Source organism: Pygoscelis adeliae, unplaced genomic scaffold, assembly GCF_000699105.1.
Source record: "Pygoscelis adeliae isolate BGI_AS28 unplaced genomic scaffold, ASM69910v1 Scaffold77, whole genome shotgun sequence".
NCBI lineage: Eukaryota > Metazoa > Chordata > Aves > Sphenisciformes > Spheniscidae > Pygoscelis > Pygoscelis adeliae.
In genome coordinates, this window is record NW_008825216.1 from 3604624 (window position 1) to 3610623 (window position 6000).

General features: G+C 40.1%; 1 protein-coding gene across 1 annotated transcript in view; it reads right to left on the bottom strand.

Moving 5' to 3' along the window:
• Positions 1-6000, bottom strand: part of KCNK1 (potassium channel, subfamily K, member 1) — a 34416-nt gene that overhangs the window by 26023 nt on the left and 2393 nt on the right. The gene's annotated exons all lie outside the window — the stretch shown is intronic.

Genomic DNA, 6000 nt, shown 5'->3' on the forward strand with positions numbered 1-6000 from the left:
TCACCAGCCAGCACTGCTCCAAACGATAACACAGTCATGCTACTCCATGGCTTCTCCGATTTCTGCCAGGAGATGGTTTTTACTACTCATGGGCCTGTAAAGCATAAACAATGGATTAGAGCTACTCTTGCCACCCTTTGCTTCAGCAAGCACAAGCCGGAGTTTGGCACAGCTGATTGCTGTACTCACGTTAAGAAACCAGGAACTGCCACCCTGTCTGCAACACAAGACAGGACAGACACGGATTTCCTCTCCGCTACTGCCTACTTCAGTAGAGAAAACAAGAACTTTGTCCCTTTGTCCTGGACACAGAGGAGATAATATGACCGGCTGTAGCTGTCATCTCTGGTAACTAGAGTGGCTTGCGTCCTGAAGCATGGAGCCTAATATCCTTCCCAAAAAGTTTATTATCATTAATTTTGACAAATACAGGTATTTTGGAGATATTCATACCAGAGATTTTTGCTGGGTTTGGCTGTGGCTTGTTTGTTGGGTTTTTTTAAACTTGTTAAGTCCCTTCTTTTCTGGTTTCAAATTTGATTTTTTTTTTTTTTAATTTCATTGAATGTTACCATGTTTTTGTGTTGTAAGACAGGGAGACCAGAAGCATCCAATCTACTTTCTCAGTACCAGTCTATACATATTCACCTTACCTCCTCTTACAGCTTCCCTAGATGGTAGTCTTTTTGCCTCCTCTTCCTAAAGACAGCTAGAAAACCTTAGTTCAAATCCTTGTCCTGAGAATGACATTAAGCAGAATTCAACTGAAACCTCCCACGTCCCAGGAGACAGCATCTTAACCCTGGGGCCAGACTAGAATATGACAGCAGCAAGTCTGGAGCTGTTCTACGGTGTATAAAATACGTGAATTTTCCCTGAGAGGAAAGCAGACATGCAGGCAGACAGAATGACTCTTTCACTTTACTACTTAATCCGAGAGGTGGGACACCTGGTTCCAGGACAGTCTACTGATCTGGAAGGGGAGAGCCTCGGGGACAGAAGCTATGACTACCCTGTCCCAGAACACCCTGTAGCATTCAACCACTCTCCTGGGGCTTGGATTCAAATCCCTCCAAGCAAAGGAGGGAAAAGAATGTGGTTTCTCACATCCTAAGCCCGTGCCCAAACAGTTGGCCTACTGAATGTAACCCTTCTCCTCTGGCATCTTTCTCAACCGACCTCTTCATTTCCTTTGCTTTTCTTAGAAGCACTCCAGGATAAAAAACAGTCTGTTGCAGAGTGCAGCACAATCTCGCTTTGTCTCCTAGATCATCCCCAGCAAATTACTTTTTCCTTTAGATGTCGTTGCTAAGTAACAAACAACTCTTAAGAGTTTGGTATACCCACCCTGGTGAATAGCTGTGCTACAGTCACAGCAGTAGTACAATGGAACTTCAGTCTTTTGCTGGAGTCAGAGGTGACTACCAGTGAGACTGATTCAAGTTTAAACCATCACAAAGTTCATACGTTTTCATACAAGAGACAGAGAATCTTATAACAGGTCTCTAGACACTCATCCAGTAAGAATTATGAAATGTATTTATTTGGTGTGTATTAATGAGCTAGTAGAGGGATCCTCAGGGGCACAGACCACATATTCTGATGCCAGCAAAATAAAACATGCATTTTACATTAAATTCAAGTATGGGACAAAAACTTCTGCTTTCCCTAAAGCCTCTGAACTACCCTCTTCCCAACTAAGTTAAATTCACATTCTTCCATTAGGTATGAAAGACCCAAGTAGCCTCTTCCACCCGAGGGGTCTATTGTAAGAACCTACGAATCTTACAATGGAGCGTTACAAAGATATCATGATGCTTTCACGGCACTCCCTGATCTTCCACGATTTGTTAAGATCTGTACTGCACACTGAATATGCGCTGGATGTGGCGTCTGTTCCCCCGAGGGGGAAGAAAAGCGAGAAAGACTACTTCTTAACAGAAGAACGTGGAGAAAACGATGGAGACTGACAGGTTTCTCCCTCCCTGGTCTCTTCAGATGGACTGCACCTTCTTTTGCAGTACATCCACTGACTCCAACACAATCTCCCAGTCTGTTACCTTTCATAAAGGCCTTTCATAGTTTAGTTTCTCTTGCAAATCATCAGTAGCAATGCTTATGAGAATCAGCATTAACAGAGAACGCCCTGATGAATCAAATGATATATGGATTAATATTAACTCCTCATACTGCTTTCCAGTGAGACTCATATAAGCTATTTAACTTGAATGCAAAACTTTCCCTGAAAGCCCTATTGCTTCTTTACTAGTCCTTCAGTCAAGCAGCTTCAAGGTAACAGCCACTGTCAGCATTTAGCTACAACTACTGCAGAGATGTTCCTTACTCTCTTCAGAATACAGCAAGCAGAAACCTGAATTCCGTACGTCACAGATTTTGGGTGTCATCCCTTGCAATGTAGCATAATACATCCACCCTCAGTGCCAACACTGAAACCGGCACAGGCTAAATTCTGGGGAAGATGCTGATATGCGCTAACCACCTTGCAGACAACCACATTACAGGCTTCAGAAGCAGTTGAATACAACCAGCCCTCTCCTCCTTTCTCTTACCGTCTTGACTCCTGTGATTCAGATGAAAGTCCAGCCTGATCTTAACCAAAAAATGAAAAACGTGCACTGCCATCATAGAAGATGCAGCTTCTCCTCACTCTTCCTCTGCAAATCCCTAGATTTGCTAGCTAGGCTATCCTAGCTTCCTTGTAATGTGTATCTTGCCAACTGCACCACAACAGAGAAGAATCCGAAGAAGCTGTTTCTCAGCATTCCTCTGGTATCCAAATTTTAAATGAAACCTACAGTCATGTTTGTGATGGAGGCAAAAATACTCAAAGCTGGACAGTCAGAATAAGACTTATGGTGCTTTTGCATAAAGCGCCGTGGGATATCGTTACACTGAGAAGACCCTTTCCAAAAATAAATGTAAAAATACAGGCCCTAAGTTACTAAACTGGCATCTCCTTTCCTTCCCTATCTGTTTTCCTTCAACAAACAGAAGCCACTTCACTCTTCAGATCTTGCAACACAACCAATATAAATTTCTTTTTTTACCCCATTCTGCTTACAATTCATGTAGTGCAGCATTCCCATATTGCACCAATATAGGGTAAGATCTTAGAGCCTAACAGCATGCCAAGAACAGTGAAAACACACTACCTGGGAGAGCAAGCGCAAATAATTAGTTCATTTTTATTGTTAGAAATAAAACACATTTGTACAGATGGCCCCACAACAAAGCCAACCAGAAACAACTGCTTCAGCAAGATCATTCATGACATCTAGCACGGAGATAGGCCATGACCATAGATGTGCATAAGGTCATAATTACTGAGTTTCCAAGACAGATGCTATTTAAACGCACACAATTGTATATTCTTAGTGTTTATGTTGTCAATGATTAATGACCAAATTGCTTCCTCTTGCACACTGCTCATATGGCATTCTGCATGACTGCTTAAGTTGCATAGGGAGGAATAAAGTTGTTAGAAGAGAAACCTGCTGCCAGTCACTGCTATGATCTGCTGAAGCCTCACCCCGAGTCCACTTCACTGCCCTTTCTTTGCCTGTCCTTCAGGCAGCTTGTGACAGTCCATGTGTGCAGCAATAGAAATTGCTTTCAAGTAACAATTTGCCTTACTGTGTTTATTCTGCAAACTCCCTCCATTTAAGAATTTCTCCAAATTCTTAACTGGCTTTATTATTTTCTTCAAATATTTTCTCTAGTGAGTAAGAAGCCAAAGAATGTAGTAACGATGGGAGGGAACAAGAAGTTGGGGATGCTAAAATTAAACAATTCCCTACATGCTTTATATAGAAAACTAAAAGGCTGTGAAATAAGCCTTGTCCTCTGTACAAGGGGTAAGTGTGCATTTATTTACATGATGAATGACAAAGTCAGCTGAACATAAGGAACATCCCAGTGCTCCCTGCAATTTCACTTATGCACAGAAGCAACCCTCAGTCGGTACCATCAGTACCAGGGTTCTCTTTTCTGCATTTGTCCTTACTGTACTCAGCAAAGAGAGGGCGTTTCAAGTGTACATTTTGTAATACAGCATTTTTTGAATGTTCAAACACTTCCGAACAGCTGTTTGAGATGACCAGGCAGGTTCTGCTTCTTGCTTGTCTTTCGTTTTAATGACCATTTCAAAAGACTTGAAAGATTTCTTGCACAGGTACAGAGTAAATTGGGGGGGGGGGAATGCACCTCACCAGAAATCTGTGTGCTCTGGGAAGAATTTGGGCAAGTGTCAAACATACTATATTGGTCTGCATTTATACTTGTCTACTTGTACAAGTTCTTATCTATATTAAATAGGAAACAAGTAAAGCTAAAGGCCACTGCATAAAACAAGAAAGAGATGGATTTTGTTAAAAGGGGCCCAACCCAAAGGACTATTGATTGGACTTAGACCAGGCATCAAATGGTGGTACTTCCTTCTGTTACATCAATGATAACTAGATGAACTTCAGGTTCTGAAATTCACAGGAATAATGATAACGCTTGCATTTCAGACCTCTGTTTTCTAAGCATATGCCATTTAAGAGGAGTTTTCTAAAAGGTTTTCAATTTGGACAACGGTACCTTGTGTTTTCAATACTTTCCTTCTAGGGCCTGCATGATCAAATCGGCTAAACATGCAGGGCCAGGTTATGCCTTGCCCTTAAGCAGATGTGTAGTGGGAAAGAGATCTCTCTGCCTGAACTGTACTACTGAATCCAAATATTCTCTAGCTGTGTCTTAGCAGGCAGTACTGAAGTGTTACCAACTCGGTCCCATCCCCACTGTCCCGACTGTGAACATTTTTTGATTGACTCATCTCTGAAATCAATATTGCCAGATTTAAAAATAATAAACTACAAGGATTGTGGATTAGATTTTTGTCTGATCAAAAAAAAGAGAGGTACATACACTACACTGTATAAGAACAAATAGAAAAGCAGGACCTTTTTAATATCCTTTTTTTGAAAATGTGGGTTATTTTATAGAAAAAATAATTTGAATACAAAAATAGCTCTTGGACAAAATAATTTACATTTTATAGTACCAGAAAGTGTAATTGATTAGGAATGAAAACAGGCATCATAAGGTCAATTCGGCACCTTAAGTTTAAAGTGCTTTATGGTTTTACTGAAAGAAAAAAAAAAAGAGAAAAAAAGATTTAAGTGCTGAAGTATTATCACAATTCCATGCTTTTCTCACCAGTAGTATTACTATACATTGATTAAGGCTTAGAAATTTATTCACTGAAAGCATTTAATTGTTACAAGCATGTCACTTTCTCTCTTCTTACAAACTCTAACTCTAGTTATTAAGATGGGGGGGAGGTGTTACAGGGACACCCATAACACAATATTTTACTTTTTAAAAAAAACAACCTCCTTGTAACAAGCAGACAACCTGATCTGTATACTCAATGACAACTATTTTTAGGACAAGCATTGCCTGTTTGAAATCAGTCAGGAAGCACCAAAATAAGATCAAGTAAATTATTAAGTGTCATTATTGATATCAGCTGATTATATTTCCCATATTAGAAAGGGGGGGTGAAGCAAAGCATTGCATCTTTTATAGTAGTATCAATGTACTGCCAAGACTCAAAGCCCTTTGGTTGGACAAATTTTAGAGTGATTTTTTTTTAAAGCTTTTCTTATTCGCGAAACCTTTGTTATTTCTTTCAGTGAGCCACATTCAAATTACCACAACCCAGCTTCCCAGCACAAATGCCTGCACTCATCCTTTACAAGGCTGTCTACTACAATCATATGTGAAACACGACTGTTGTAAAAATAAGCGCTTACGAAAACTATGGCCAAAGGACTGTTTTTTCGAGCTTTTCAAAATACCAATGAAAATTGCTAATGGGAAGCAAATAGGCATTATCTTTTAGTCTTTTACACGCAAATATTAAACCGAAATTGATGGTAAAATATGAAACTGAAATTTAACTTCATCATTATACCCAGGTTAGCAGTTCCCCCC